Below are 15,624 nucleotides of genomic sequence, written 5' to 3'. Positions count from 1 at the left end.
CCAAATGGTGCTCATTAAACAAGCAATCCATTAGATATTAACTATTCACTAACCCATTTCACAATAATAGGAGTTATCTCTTTAATCCTAGTTTATGACCCTGACAAGCTGTCATAACAGAAAAGTTTAATAAACAGATGTGTGGTTTTGTTCTGTTAGCCAGATGTTTTCATACAACAGAAATAAAACGCTGACAGGATGTGAGTGCAGACAGAGGACATGCTAAAAGCAGCCTTTCAGGCCGTTTTCCTTTGGTAGTTTTTTTCTTTTTAACCAAATGTCAAAGTGGAAGACTGCAGTTACTACTCAACATGTACTTGTTTACTTTAGTTACAAATGAATTTCAAATCAAAGTTTTACACCAAGGATATCCCATTGTTAATGAAGATGTCACTGCTTTTCAACCCGTTGAACTTGGGTCTTCTTTCAGGAAGCAGTGTGTGATCATGTTATACATTTAAAATGTGAATGTAGATTTACAATGTTCATAAGATTTTATTAAATGTTGAGATTTTCTAATGTTTCACAATAAAAATCAAAAGAAGGCTTTTTCTCCCATTTAAACATTCTCCCTCTCCTGATAATAACATTTTACTTTCCTTGACGTTGGATGTGCTACTACTAGTTTACCCATTTAATTATAGATCCACTAGGATAAATACAATAACGTTTATCTCTCACCAAATAGAATATTTACTAATAAATCACAATGTAACCATAGAAACATTTGGTGTGTGTGTGTGTGTGTGTGTGTGTGTGTGTGTGTGTGTGTGTGTGTGTGTGTGTGTGTGTGTGCGTGCGTGTGCGCGTGTGTGTGTGTGTGTGTGTGTGTGTGTGTGTGTCTGATCTGTCTTCTCGATCCCCAGTGAGTCGTGGAGGATGGCTGCTTATACTGAGCCAGGATTCTCTGGAGGTTTCTTCCTGTTAAAAGGGAGTTTTCCTCTCCACTGTCACTGCATGCTTGCTTAGTATGAGGATTGCTGTAAAGACTCTGACACTAGTCAGTGACTCGAATGCAATTAGCTGGGTTCCTTTTGTAGGAAACTGTTTTCTGATTGGCTTAATGAACTGACCTGTATTGGAATGTTTATTATGTAAAGTGCCTTGAGACGACTCTTGTTGTGATTTGCTATATAAATAAACTTGAATTGAATTGAATTGAATTTCATGGCTGTTTGGATACCACCTACCATTGCCACCTTTATTTCTATAGCACATTTCAAAACGGCATGTGAGCTGACCAAGTGCTGCACAAAACAATCATAAATAACATCACAATACAGATTAGAACAATCAGTAAATAAGAAAATATAGAGCAAGATGCCATAATGACAACTGTATACATAAAAAATCATTTCGTTTTCATAAAGCAGGAATTAGCTCAGACACAGTAAACAACTAACTAAATGTTAATACAAACAAGGTCATTCACAAGAAACCAGACGAGAAAACAAAACTGATGCAAAACAGCTGATTCACAACGACATGTAAACAGAAAAAGTAAAGTTGAGAGAAGAAAAAGCAGATAAATTAAAACTTTTAATCTAAAATGTTGTAAAGTTTACTGTCGTTACATTAAAACTATCAAGAAGGAAGAAATAAATCGTTGCTGTTGAGGTTAGTGATGATTGTTAGTTTGCAGATGTGAAACTGAAACTGATCTGAAAAAGGTAGTGATGGTAACATGGAGAAATACTGCAGCAGAAACCAAAATCAGTAACAACCTTTGCATAACCCTAACCCAACATTGTGATATATTCATATACCACATAGGAATACTTCAGGGAGACAACTTCAGTGCATGTGTTTTGCACCTAATTAACTTGCACCCTTTTAGAAGAAGATTTTTATATTAAAAAAATAGAGCTGGGTGTCGATTCAAATTTCAGGAATCGATTTGATTCTGATTCTCAAGAATTAGAATCGATTACCGCGATTTGATTCGATTTGATCCGATATATCAGGTCAGCGCTCTTCTTTTTTTGCTGTTACCTTAATTACATGACTATGCAGTTGTGTTGTGTAGTAACAACATTAACATTCAACAACAAATTATTGAAATATTGGCTATTTTAAATGGCTGTATGGCCTAATCCTCTCAGAATTGTGCTTTTCACAAACATGTCGTCAGACAGAATTAGCAAACAGATCCAGTACAGCCAGCAGAGGAAGTAAGACGTGTCAATAACTGCATCAGTGGACTGCTGTTGGAGCACGAACCTAGGGCGTTATTAAAAATAACACATTGAGAATTCATCCAAAAGCTGTAGCTACACACACACACACACACACACACACACACTTATTTTTTTATATTTATTTTGACCTCACTCAAGACTCAAGCAGTATTGTTTTAGTATTGAAGCAGATTTTTTGAGCTTGAACATCTTCAGGGTTGACCTGCCCTTGAATTTAATGATCATTCGCTCCATGAAAAGGTCCTTGTCTGGACCACAGATGACTGGGTTATGTGGAATATTCAATTGATTATGTGGAAATCTTTCAATCAATCAGTCAATCAATCAATCAATACATGCAACTCAAAGTGCTTAAAAGATTAAAAAGGCCCCGCATACCCACATTCCCTCCCATCCCCAGAATTTTAAAAAAAAGTCTGACAATAAAAAAACCTTCACATCACTCATCCTCCGGCACACACGCACACACACACACACACACCCACACACACACACACACACACACGCACACACACATACATGCCCCCTTCCCCATGGTAAAAAAAACCCCACAATTGATTGAGATCAGATGAGCCAGACTAAGATAAGGATAAAGAAACACCAGCAGGGGAGCCATCCGCCCCAGCAGCAGCAGATCCACAGCAGCAGCCGAGGCACTGACACAGGGCGCCCAGGGCAGGGAGGGCAGAGACCCCCACCTCCACCCAGGCACACCTGGAAAGCACCCAGAACACCACAGCCGACCACCGTCGCCGGGGCAGAGGGCACCCACAGAGGAAGCACTGGAAAAAAGGTTAAATTAGGGTTAAAATATAAAATCAAAAGAGCTAAAATGAGAATTGTAATATAAAAAGTTATATAGATATTAAAATAATGTTGATCATAAATCACGGTAAAAAACTGTTTAAAAAGCAAGTATAAAGAAAGAATACATTAAATAAATAAATAACCTAAGTAATTAAATAATTTGAAAAGTGAGAGTATTCAGTTAAAAGCTAAGCTAAAAAGATGAGTCTTGAGCCTGTTTCTAAAAACATGAATGTTCTCAGCAGCCCTGAGGTCCCCTGGCAGATCGTTCCAGAGGTGAGGACCGTACTGGAAGGACGCCTCGCCGTGAATATGTGTCCTGACTTTAGGGATGACAAGGAGACGGCTGCCAGAGGAGCGCAGAGACCGCGTGGGTTCATACGGTAAAAGCAGTTCTGAAAGATAAGAAGGCCCAAGACCACTAAGACACTTAAAAACCGTTAAAAGTATTTTGAAATCGATCCTGAAACACACGGGGAGCCAATGCAGTGATTCTAAAACTGGAGTGATGTGCTCCCGCCTCCTGGTCTTAGTCAGGACACGTGCTGCTGAGTTTTGTAATAGTTGTAAACCTGAAATCCTCTTTTAAAGAAGACCAGAAAGCAGGGCATTGCAGTAGTCTATTCCACTGCGTCAGCATCTCTGTACTGGCCCGAGAGAATGGGGCGGACTCTGGCGATGTTCTTTAGATGATAAAATCCTATTTTGGTGATATTTTTAGTATGATGGATAAAAGTCAGCTCAGAGTCAAAGATGACACACAGGTTCATCACTTGTGAAGATGGCTTCCATACTTAACGGGTCTGCCATTTTTATGGCTTTTTTTCTACATTTGCATTATGTCTGTCATCATTAGTGATGATAACTATTCTTTCTATGTCCACCAAGTCCCGAACACGGTGAGAAAGCTTCAGAATCGGTGTGTGGAACGTTTATGCTTCATTAGTCTTACTTTCTTAATGTGAAGATCAGACTCTGTTGCTCCGCACAGCGGCATCACTCTTTCTGACTGGATGAGTGAATATCTTCATCAGAGAGACAATATTTTTCTTCTGAATCAGAGCCAGTCATTACCAGACAGAGAGTCAACAATGACCAGACCCGTTAGCATTTGTAAGTGTTTCCATATATTATTTGCCCTTCGCGTGCTTCATTTGTTCCTTCTCTCATCTTCTCCCGTAACCGGGAGCCTTCCAGTGGGAGGCGGTTTTCAAGCTCTAAAAACTTGAGCTCTGTAGCTCGTTAAAGTCAGCAAAGACACTTGTTGCAATTTTGCGACTTTGGTGCGTAAAGGGTTAAAACAATCTTTGGGCGTACGAATCGCTCCTCGTGAATGTTTATGAGAATCGATTCAGAATCAGAGAATCGTTTCTTTCAACAGCCCAATTAAAAAGCATTGCTTGAATGTTTAGGATCACTCTCGTTTTCCACTGAAACGTGACTAGTCTGAATAACACATGAACAGGACACACAAACCCAGTCAGAATAAAGAGTCTAGACTGTATTGAAATGTTGAAGGTGTCCTTCAAACTTTGTATTATTTATGAAGGAGAAGAAGAACAACCCGGCAGACCTTTGGCTTTCTGGTTGCCAATATTTCTCCATGCTTCCTCGACTACCTGCAACTTGATGGAGGCTTCCTTCATACTGATCCCAGAACAGCTCCATAGGATTCAGATCCAGAGACTGCTGGCCATTCCAACAGTCAGGATTCTGACAGACAATCCGCAATAGTTTTCTTGATGTTTATTTGTAAGCATATTCTTTCTTTTTTTTATTATAGAAAACAAAAAACACAACTCTTTTGTTCCTCGGAGTCTGAGGTCTTTAAGGCCTGTCCAATGGGAGGCTAACTCCTTAATTCTGACCTGTGCTCTGCCTCACGAGTCTAGTGTAGCAGCCTGTCTGCGTCATGCCCTGAGATGCTATCCTGCAAGGTTGCAGATGTTGGACTGATGGCGGCTCCATGTAAGATTGTTATCAAAACATGAACCCACAACTTTCAACTTCACACCAAGACTGATTTTTTTTTGTGTGTTCCTAAAAAGGAGATCAGGTTCAGGTGGAGTCATTTTCCTGGATAGACGAACAGAAAGCCCTTTGCCACACCCAGGCCTGATTACTAACAGACCTGCAGAGCTAAGGAATCACCTCTGAATACATGAAGTAGGCTAAAGGAACTCAGCACAACCTATTCCAAAGAAATTCAAAATAACCCAACATCTGAAATCCTGCAGACCTCATGTTCTGAATAAGGCTCCTGAGAGATTTCCGTGGCTAAAAGATTTCCTGACCAAAGCAAACATGAGGGTCTGTGTCACATTCCCCAAAACATCTTGATGGTCCTTCAAGAGTTTTGGGGAAATATTCTGTAGACTGAGACTGAAGGTGTGTGATCCCGTTACACCTGGTGGACAATGCATTTCAGAAGATATACATCATACCAACAGTTAAACATACTTATTTTGACCTTTAACCTTTAATTGGCTGTCCCTGGTTGAAAACGTGGATGAATCAAAACAATTGCATTAAGATTTGGACAAAATTCCTCCACAGAGATGTGAGAATCACTGCTGCCAAATCCAGCTTTTAATGCTGGATTTGGCAGCAGTTTAGCTTTTCTAAAGCCAACAGCAACGCAACATTACCACTGACTGTTCTGCATTATTGATGCTTTATCTCCACATTTAGCACAGCCTACAGGAGTTCTGCCATGTTCTAGAGTTGCTAATGCTAACAACTAGCTGCTACCAGCTGAGAGCTAGCTGAGACCAAGGGACAAATTGCACCTGCCAAAAGTGAAGTCAATTGAAGTAACCAAAAATGCAGTTGCCCTCTCATCCACAAGGGGCTGCCTCCAGAAAGGAGCAAGTTCCCATTGACTCCCATGATAAAAATGGCAACTTCACAGCAGAAACAAACATGTTTACAGTAGGGATGCACAATATATTGCAAATACATCGTTATCGCGATGTCAGCATGCACAATATGCATATCGCAAAGAACAGATAAATATCGTAATGAATGGTCAGCTCAGATGTTTGCTACACAAGATGCATTCTGTCAATCAAACAGAAGCATGATGTTTTTTAACAAATCAAACAGAGCTCTTCACCCATTTGGCCAATTGGGTGGGGTCTCATAGGTTAGATGCCTGTGTGACACTATAATATAAATGCCTTGGTTAAAATAATAGCCCCCCACCCCACCCCCCACCCACCCACACACACACACACACACACACACACACACACACACACACACACACACACACATTTTATTTTCATAGTTAAGTAATGTAATGTTGATAAAAACTATTAGTAGCCTAATAAAAAACTATTAGTAGCCTAATAATACAGAGTTGGCCAGCAGAGGGCGCTCGGTGCCTTCTGCTCCCGCAGAAGACGTCGGAACTAGCGAGGGAGCAGGCTCAACACCGAGTAGCTCCGATTAACTTTGTTGTACTCAGTTTCTGCAGATTCCTGCATAAATAAATGTGTTGCACCGGAGATGAGTTGGCCCATCATTTCAACAGTGTAACACCTGCCCCCGACACTTAATTTTGATGGTTAGCAAACACCTGAGTTAGCTTTGTTCTGCTCTTTCTGCTGAATCTGCGTTTCCCGGGATCCACTGATTGCCTTTTCTTGTTCGTTTTCTTTTTCTCTTTCCTCACATCTTTTGCTTTTCTTGTTTTTATGACTTTTTTATTTCTCTGTTTTTGATGACTTTTGTTCCTGAGTTAAGTTTTTATTTATCGCAAGTAATATCGTCATCGCAATATTAATCATTGTTATCAAATATCGCAGGTTTTCCTAATATTGTGCAGCCCTAGTTTACAGCCTCATTAGAAATACATTTTAGGTTAATTTGGTTACGTTTTCCTTCATGACAACTCGGGGGGGGGGGGGGGGTGACATGTCTTGTAACTCATCCATTTATGTGTAATTAAAGCTTAAAACTAGGAATACTTAGGGGTGTGTCCTTTTGGTTGGCAGGTCTCCCCTCCAGTCTAAAAGTGTTACTGCCTAGGCGGCAGAGGTTTGCTGGGTCGCTTAATCGCGGGTTTTCTGGTGACACCCCCCCCCCCCCAACCTTTGTTAGCTTTGCTTATCTGTCAGCTCGTACGTTGGCTCAGTGAATGATGGGTGTCAGTCATCTGCCTCCTGCTTCACAGCACGTAAAATGTGGTTTCTCAGTAAACATTGCCTAAAGGCATGCTAACAAACGTTTTCATATTTTTAAATCATTTTCTTCAGCCATTATGCACAAAAATGACCGTTTACATGAATGAAAGTTTCTCAGACCCCCCACGCCTCACAACAGACGAGCTACACCTGATTAGCATTTATTGTGACATGTTTATCATGGTGGAGCCTCAGAAGAAACAAAGAAAACATTTATCTGATGAAGTAAAAAAACAAAAAAAAAGTGACCACAATAGTAGTCAAACAAAAGCAAACACTGTGAGTTTTCTGAGCCACGAGAGCTCAGAGACGTGATTCCTGCATGTTTTAGCTTGTGAACACATCAGCTGGTTTGTTATATCTAGTGATGAACTGCTCCTGGAGAAAGTAATAAAGGTTGAGGCGACATTTCAGCTGTTGGAATAAGCAGTTAAAAACATAAATGCACAGCGTGGGAAGAGTTTCACTTTCATTTTTACAACAGTGGATTTAAATAAACATCAGGGGATGCTCAAAGCAAGCCAAAACTGCAAAGATTTGACTTTTTCACACAGGACCAGGTTGGTTTCTTTAGATTATTTTCCGCTAATGAACATTTGAAAACAAGCTTTTGTTTGAGCTCAGGTGGTCATTATCTACTTTTGAAGTCAGTTTATTGATCTGAAACATTCGGGTGTGGTAATTACATTTTCATAGGTCAGTGAAAAGTATTTATGTATTGTTTCTGAAATATGAAAACCAGGTGATGTTATTGTTGTCACTTCTTTTCACCTTTATCTTTGTTCAGTGACTAAATGAAATGATTTTAGGGTTAGGGTTCAACATGACCATCTCATCCATCTCCACCAATCTTCACCCATCAAGACAGAGTCGAGTTCAGCTCCAGGTCCTGGTCTCAGCTCTGCTGCCTTCCTTCTTCCCTTCCTCCCAGACAATGAAACTCTAAAGTTTTATCTGAAACCAAGAAGAAAAAACAAACCTACAGCAAGACATGAGCTGGTTCCTCTGGTGGAATTCTGTTTACAGCATCAAATCAGACCCGCAGTGAGAGGAACACTCCTAACCAGCTCAGATAGACTCTGCATTGTTGTGGCTGAATATTTGGGAGTCCGGTTTGTTAGGAGCTCTCCTCAGCACTGCTGCCAAACATAGAGCAGTAGAAACCCCTCTTTGTGGATTCTCCGTCACACTCCATGGTGACAACATGCTAAAGATGTACATGTTAATCAAATGCAAAAGTCTCCTAAGTGTCCACATCCTGTTTTGGTGTCTCTTTGTCTAACAGCAGGATGTTTCAGCGGATAATAACGTTTATTTCTTCTGCTGCATCTAACTGGTGGATTCAGACCAGATTAATCAGGACGTGTTGATAACGTTGGTAAAATTAGACGGGCATGGGGCGGGCCTATCCTGTGTGGTGTTGCTCCCCTCTTATTTAATAACCAGCACTGCACCAGCTCTCTAATTACTGCTAACGAGGCTTTCAGATTTATCCTCACAATTAGAGGAGAACATGTAACTGTCCAATTTAGGCTCTGTTCCCTCCTCCCCCCTCGCTCTGCCTGCTTGTTAGAGGAAGAAAAGGCCTTGATCAGCAGCGGGTTTGTCCCCTCCTGTCCTGGGAAACGATGGCATTAGGAAGAGAGCCAATATTCAGGAGAAGTTTTCTTCATACACAGCTTTGAACAAGAGAAGGAGACAGAAGAGGGAGGTGAGTTGTTGCATGTGGTGGAGATGAAAGAAGAAGGGAAATATGATAGAAAAGGAGGCTTCATACGGTAACTTTTACACCTCTGTGGGGTTACTCTCCTGAGAAACTGAGACTTCCATGTTTGTTTCCTGGGCACCGTGAGCTCTGCCAAACCTTTCATTTTATTTTTTTTTCTTTGCTGCCTGAACCTCCCACTCTCTTTCTTTTCATTGTGTTTGTTGTTTTTGTGGAAGGAATAGAAGCAGTCCAGATTGCTGTTGCCAGTAGAGACTGTCTCAGCTCACCTCCAGCGGCTCTCCTCTCCATTCATAAACAAATGGCTGCGGCCCGGGACCTCTGAGCTGCAGCCTACAAGAGCAACACGCAGAACCTGATCCGTGTTTTTGAAGTTCTGATCGTCTGCCTCTTCACTCATTTTCATGAGACCTGCTTGTGTTGCTTTTTGCTCCTCTGTTCTCTAACACCCCCTTCTCCTCCTCTCTTCTTCCATCCCTCCCCTCTCTCTCTCTCTCAGATTCAGCTAGGTCAAACCGCTGACTCTTTGCTCTGTGTGAGCCTGCCAGAGAAGGAGTGTGTGTCCGCATGCCTCTTTTAAACTTACACCACTCTTTCTGAGTGCCGGTAGGCTTGTTTTGTGAGTGTGAGAGAGACAGAGAGCTGAGGGAGAGAGAGAGAGAGAGACCCCCACAGCGCTGTGATTTGACTAAACAAACGGCCGGGCTCAGAGCGGTACCTCCTCCCAACGGACTCCTGGGACCAGCACAGATAAACCTCAGACTGAACATCTGAGAGAGTGGTACATATGATGCAGCAGAGCCTGTGGAGGCTGCAGCTGGAGACCTCCACTCAGATTTTTATCTTCTTTACCTTCTTGGAGAGGGAAGACTCGTCTGTGCCTGCAGGATCGTTGTGAAGGTATGGAGGTGTTAATCTTGAACTTGTTTCTGATGGTCACGGCTGTTTTGTCGCTGCTGCCAGAGGTGAGAATTTGTTTCACAATGTTGGAAAAGTTGATCCAGTTTGCACGCTGAGGCCAAACCCACAACCGTTCTGGGTTTAGTTAAAACTGGACCCTGAATTTCGTGAGTTTTATTTAAATTTAAACAAATCAGACAGGTTTTTTTACTCTCCATGTCCCCACGAGTGTGTGTGTGTGTGTGTGTCCGCTGGGTTCTTTGGTACCCGCATGTTTGAATGTGTACACACAAACAGCGAACAACCTGTTCAAACATCAACACAGCAGCGGCTCACATCCCTGACACCACTTCACACCCTACAGCTTCAACCGTGTTTGTCTTCTCGCTCAGAGATGTTTGACAGGTTGTCTCAGACAAACACACACACACATAGCTTGTTTGTATGCATGCCACTTTGCGCTTTGCTGCTAAAGAGCTCGTTTATGCCGACGCTCTTCAGTCACCCTACTTGAACCAAAGATCTTCCCTGTGAAAGGGCCTGTCAGGATCAATCTTCTCCAGAGGAGCATCAGCCCGGAGCCGTCACCTGCATCCTCTTTAGCCACAAATAGATTCCTTTATAGTGATAATAAGGCTAAAACGAGCCCAGCTCTTCTTTAGATCTTCTGGGAACCGGTGACTGGGTCAGTAAACATTGTGTTGAATCATCGTTCTTCCCTTCATGACAGAAACAAGATTTTACAGCCTGGACTGAGTTACGCTGGCGTCATGTGAGCCGTTTCATGGCTAAGATATGTGTTTGGTGAATGTCTTTTCCATCTAATCCGACACATGGTTTGCACCTGAAAGGCGGAGTAATGAGCAGCTGCGGTATCTGGACTGTTGGTCTGGTTTTATTGGGCATCCATCATCCAGATGCTGTTGCAGTTTCAGCAGATGAACGTCTGGAAAACTGCATTCATATCATCCTTCTACCATCAGCTTAGCGTCACGTTTAAAAGCACTGCTCCGCTCTGACACATTTTTAAACAAGGTTTTTCTTAACGTAACAGGGTTATATATCTTTCCTTGGCTGTGGGGGGTTTCCTGGCCGTGCGTCAGGCTGCTGGTATGCTCCTCGGCCCGGCCCTGATGTTGAGCAGCCCGGTCGGCTCCGTTCCCCCTGGCCCGGACCTAATCCTTACTCATCAGCTGTTTCCTGGCTTTTTGGGCTCGCTTGCATGCCAGCCACAGTGAGAAAATGTGCTTCGCATTAAGACCCAATACAGAACACGCCAGCACGTGCTCCACAGAGCCGACATGTCGCAGTTTGAGTTGTGAAACACGCTGATCCCAATCTGTCCTCCTGTGATTTATTCTCTGTCCCACGAGCCGAACGTGCAGCTGCTGAGCAACAAGATCACAACTGGTGTCATGCTGCTCGCTTTCTGGTTAAACACCAACTTTAGTCATCAGTTTACAGCAGATCATCGATGCACAGGTTGAAAAGTGTTTTATTCTCTGACTCATATCCTGCTGGTCAGTTATCATGTGACTCGTTCATCGTTCATGTTTTTCAGCTGAGTAGATAATAAATGTCCTTTAGTCGTTGGTCTTTAGGGTTGATTACACTATTCATGAGTCGATTAGCTGTAATGAAGAGCACTCAGAAGTGCAGGAGTAAAGCATGCCATACTGCACACACACACACACACACACACACACACACACACACACACACACACACACACACACACACTGGAGTAAAGCTGTCAGGCAGCTGCATCTCATCTTTAGGCAGGAAGTTGCAGCCAGTCCTGCTGCACAAATCTTTGAGGAAATGTCTGTTTTAGCGTCCCTTTTTCTCCTATTTAGGCATAAATGTATCTTTAGTGTTGGACTTTGAAAAGACAGATAAACATTTCATTTTTTACTCAGAGAGAAGGTTTAGAAAAGAACCAAGAGAATGTTTTTACTGAGCGTTATTTAAATGTGTTCTGTGTTGTGCTCATTATACTTTTAGACCAGCTCTGTTCTCCTCAGGCCCACAGTGCAGAACATCCACGATGCTTTCACAACACGTTGAAGCAGTTTGACAATAGAATAAGATTGAGTTATAATTTTATTATTTTGATGAGATTAAGCTGCTTTGTAATTCAGCCTACACTTATTAAACCCCACGGCTAATGTCTCACACATTTACCCGTGCTGTTCTTTGTTCTTTTCTAATTCCTTAAATGTAGAAAATGTGAGGTTACGGAATTATTTTCACTCATTTGATTCTAGTGATTGGACCGCCAAAGGCTCCACATTGCACTGGGCCTTTCATGTTCCTCCTGCAGGTGGTGGGTCCATGGGTGGATGTGGACAGCCCATGTGTCTGGGTCAGGCCATGGGCAAAAGGCCGGCGGCTGGGTGCTAGAACGCAGGCCGACCCAAAGGCCTGCTGCCATCAGATGAAGTGTGAGACAGAGTGCCGTAGGAGGTGCCAGGTCCAGGGCTGGACCCCGTGTGCCAGCAGCACCAAGCCCGTTACATCCAACACCCCTCACCTGCAGGAGGAACAGGAAGACCTAACCCATATCCTAGCCTTAACCAATGGCGTTGTATTCCTAACCCTAACCTAAACTAAATCTTTATTCACTCCATACCTCCAAAACCAAGTTTTAGGATGCTTAGCACTGTGTGGACCAGCAAATTGTCCCCACACTGCAGGCTAAAGCTAAAATTGTGTCACATTTAAAGACAAGTACACACACATGCACACATGCACCCAAACACACACACATGCACACACAACTTGTTCCCAGCCTTTTATGGTGAAATGATTAAGGTTTCATTCTAACACACAAAGAGTCATGCATCTCAACAGGAAGTTTTGGTCTCCATCTGATTCTTTTCTCTCTGGAGTTTGGGCTGTCCTCTCCAACAAAAACACGTTGGAACGGGTGATCCAGCGCAGTGGGAGGGAGGACAAAGACAAACAGCACGCTGCTTTAACCAGATAAGAATATTCCTCACGGCTGAAAACAGACCAGGCTGAACTTAGTTTTGTTTTTATCTGTGTTTGAAGTTAACATTCATATAATGTTAAAAGGCTAAACTGAAATGTTGTACCAGAACTGGACTAATAGCACAGATCACCTCTGATTCAGGGATCCTCCTGGAGATTCTTCCTTTTACGAGAACAATGGCATTTAGTCTAATTGTACTCAGCTGTTTGAGTTTTTGTTTCTCTCGTGGGCGTCTGCAGACGCCTCATTTCTCCTGAGTCGGGGCTTCCAGTCAGCCTGCAGAAAAAAGGAGCAACAAACAGGGATGTGGTTCCACTGATGCTAAGTGGGAAATATGTCTTTGTTTCCTCTTAAAACAGCTCCAGAAAAACCTGATGTAACTTTTTTTATCCTTTTTCCCTTCATTAAAGACCCCAGTTGAGCCAAGTTTGGATCATTAAGCTGATATCTAACAGCGGCCACATCAGAAGCTGCCACTCTGCAGTCAGGAGCCCTCTACACCCCCACCACCAGCACCACCACTACAAACAGCATTTACAGCTCTGTTTGAAAGGCAGCTAACCCCAATCTGCAGTTTCCCCAAACATGTGTTCCTTAGAGTCACTTTGGTTTCTGAGACAAGACCTCACATGGTCTGAATCCAAATGCAAAACCAAAAGAAGAGGAAAAAACATGATTTATGAGCAGGAATAACAGTATATCTGTTTTCTTACTGCTGATGATGCAAACTTGAGAAGGCTTCAGTGCAGCGTCAGCCTCTAAAGTTACATCGTACTAGCAGTTTTCTCCTGTGCTGAGCCTTTTAGCAGGCAGTGTCCAGCTGTGTAGCTGGAATCTGACCCAGGGTCAGCGCAACACTATTTCAGTCAGATGTTATGATAATCGATAAAGATCTCTTTACATCCTGAGTCCGGTCTGAATATGTTCCAAATTTGGCATAAAAATGCTCCGCAGTGGCCGTCTGAGCCTGAAACATGTCGGAGGAGCTTAAGCTGGAGTAAAAATGAGCGGTTTGTAATGTTTTCACCTGCATTTCCGCCATGCTGGCTTTCCTTCTGTTTGTTTTTCTTCTGCATCATTACTGTATTGGTTTGTTTTTAACCACAGCAAGCTGGTGTTTTTATTAGAAACACTTTCTAACCTTCAACAGATTTTATCAACTAACAGGTGAACGTGAAGCACGAGAATGAAAAAAGCTGAAACTGCAGAAAGGAGATTTACTATTAGACTCACAGTTGTACTGTGGATGCATTCGTTTAAGGCTCAAGTCATAATATCAGTACTTATATTAGATATGCACTAATCACTTTATCTAAATTTGTATTAAACAAATTTCCGTATTACACTGCCAGGCTAAAAAAAATGAGTTCACACATTTTAATATTTCATTGGACCACCTTTAGCTTTGATTACGACATGCCTTCACTGTGGCGTTGTTTTGATGAGCTTCTGCAACGTCACAAGATTTATTTCCACCCAGTGTTGCATTGATGAGTCACCAAGATCTTGCATTGATGATGGTAGAGTCTGACCGCTGCACAAAGCCTTCTCCAGCACATCCCAAAGATTCTCAGTGGGGTTAAGGTCTGGACTCTGTGGTGACCAATCCATGTGTGAAAATGATGTCTCATGCTCCCTGAACCAGTTTTCACTATTAGAGCCCGATGAGTCCTGGCATTGTCATCTTGGAATATGCCCGTGTCATCAGGGAAAATAAATAACATGGCCATTCAGTGTATTCAGGTAGTCAGCTGACCTCATTCTTGGAGCACAAGTTGTTGAACCTAGACCTGACCGACTGCAGCAACCCCAGATCATAGCACTGCCCCCACAGGCTTGTACAGTAGGCACCAGGCATGACAGATGCATCACTTCATCTGCCTCTCTTCTTACCCTGATGCACCATCACTCTGGAACAGGGTCCATCTGGACTTATCAGACCAGTTTTTAATAATGCGTTGGACAGTTTTTAGTCGTTTCTGCATCTGCTTAGATATTTTCTCCGCTTGATGCATGCCAATGATCTGACCCTTCTGAAACAGACTAACATCTTTTCCACGACCACCAAATGTGTCACTCCACATGCTTGTTTAAGAAATGAGAAGCAGCTCATTGCACCAGTTGGGGTTAAATAACTTGTTGCAGCGGAAAGATAATCGCCCATGCAGTAATTATCCAAAAGTAAGCTCCTACCTACTGGCTTCCAGGTGGCAACTTTATTGGGGCCGGTAGGTTTAATATGTCCCTTTGGATTTGTTAAGTTCCTTTTTTAACCCTCCCATTGTCCTAATGGGTGACCCCGTAAGGAAAGTTGACCATTGAGCAGGATTGATGGTTTATCCCTTGAGGTCCACGTGGCAGGGGTGAGGTGGTGCTCACTCCTCACCCCTGCCACGTGGACCTCAGGGGTCCTTATTTATTTATTTTTATTTTGTAATCCTTTTTAAAGTTCCAGGTTTAAACTGCTTATTACCACTGGAAGTTTACAAGTGAACAGATGAGACTATTTGCATTACAAATGGTTAGAGAATACCAGAAAACAGTGTTTTCAATCAATATGTGGAAAATTTTTGGTGTTGGTCAAACAGACCAGGATTTGTAGAAGTTAAACCAATTTTTATTCCTAACCTGTTATTACAATATCAGCAGCTCACGTCTCCATTACAAACCATTGAGTGGAGGAGACTAACTAATAATGAACCGTTGGTGAAAAGGAAAAAAGCTGCGGGATACAAAAACTGGCAAATGCCATCGAGTCATCAGCTAAGACCTGATGGGAACAAAAACACCAAGTCAACCCAAATAAAATGC

At 42.4% G+C, this 15,624-nt stretch overlaps 1 protein-coding gene across 1 annotated transcript in view; it reads left to right on the top strand.

Annotated features, from left to right (window-relative positions):
• Positions 1 to 9,623: 9,623 nt before the first annotated feature.
• Positions 9,624 to 15,624, top strand: part of pdgfrb (platelet-derived growth factor receptor, beta polypeptide) — a 39,472-nt gene continuing 33,471 nt past the window's right edge. The window contains exon 1 of the mRNA XM_015944307.3: positions 9,624 to 9,818. The gene's annotated coding sequence lies outside the window, so the exon portion shown is untranslated. The remainder of the gene's footprint in view (positions 9,819 to 15,624) is intronic.

Source organism: Nothobranchius furzeri, chromosome 1, assembly GCF_043380555.1.
Source record: "Nothobranchius furzeri strain GRZ-AD chromosome 1, NfurGRZ-RIMD1, whole genome shotgun sequence".
NCBI classification, from domain to species: Eukaryota; Metazoa; Chordata; class Actinopteri; order Cyprinodontiformes; family Nothobranchiidae; genus Nothobranchius; species Nothobranchius furzeri.
This window is presented reverse-complemented; position numbering and strand designations above follow the sequence as displayed.